This window comes from Carlito syrichta, unplaced genomic scaffold (genome assembly GCF_000164805.1).
Source record: "Carlito syrichta isolate Samal-C Ts95f unplaced genomic scaffold, Tarsius_syrichta-2.0.1 Scaffold314796, whole genome shotgun sequence".
Taxonomy (NCBI): Eukaryota; Metazoa; Chordata; class Mammalia; order Primates; family Tarsiidae; genus Carlito; species Carlito syrichta.
This window is the reverse complement of record NW_007258892.1, coordinates 382501-383394: the sequence shown is the minus strand read 5'-3', so window position 1 is coordinate 383394 and position 894 is coordinate 382501. Positions and strand designations below refer to the sequence as shown.

The 894-nt window shown below is 39.4% G+C and overlaps 1 protein-coding gene across 1 annotated transcript in view; it reads left to right on the top strand.

The window, feature by feature from the left end:
• TACSTD2 (tumor associated calcium signal transducer 2) overlaps window positions 1-894 on the top strand; it is a 2236-nt gene that overhangs the window by 193 nt on the left and 1149 nt on the right. The window lies entirely within an intron of this gene.

Below are 894 nucleotides of genomic sequence, written 5' to 3'. Positions count from 1 at the left end.
ATCCAAGTGAACTTCAGGACAAAAGCTTGGGACAGACAGAGGATGGGAGAGGAGTGAAGGAAAGTTTAATGGACAGAGTTAGAAAGAGGTCTTTTCTCAATTTGACATTGGAAGAGGAGAAGCACTTCAGGGCCTCAGTCATGCATGTGAGATATACTGTGAGCAAGAGAAAGGACATGGAAAATTTTCAAGAAGACACTGAGATTATTAATCTCATAATATGTCACCAGGGAAATATATATATATATATATATTTTTTTTTTTTTTTTTTTTAGTTAGAGTCTCACTCTGTTGCCCAGACTGGAGTTCAGTGACACGCTCACGGCCACCCCAGCATCAACCTGCTGGGCTCAGCGATCCTTCTGCCTCAGACTTCCTCAGCTGAAACTATAGGCACATGCTCCCATGCCCAGCTAATTTTTGATTTATTGTAGAGACGAGGTCTCACCAAGTTGCTCGGGCTGATCTCGAACCTGCGGGCTCAGGCAATCCACTCGACTTGGCCTCCCAAAGTGCTGGGATGACAGGCTGAGGCACTGCACCCGGCCTTTTTTTATATTCTTATTTGCTGTCTGTATTTCTCCTTTGGTAAGGTGTCCAGTAAGGTCTTTGGCTCATTTTTATTTTCAGGTTTTATTTTTAAAAATTAATATGTACACAGAAAATTGAAAAACACAAGAAGCAAAAAACAAAGTCATCCACAATCACAAGCAGTTTTAAATTTGATATGTTCTTCTAGGTCCTATGTATGCACAGACAATATCCAATTTTACGGGATTGACATTGTACAGTATATATCATGCTTTTTCATACATCATGAATATTTACCAATTCAAAATCCCAAAGCTATATGAGTATTTTGATAACCAAGAATACACTACACCAACTCAATCT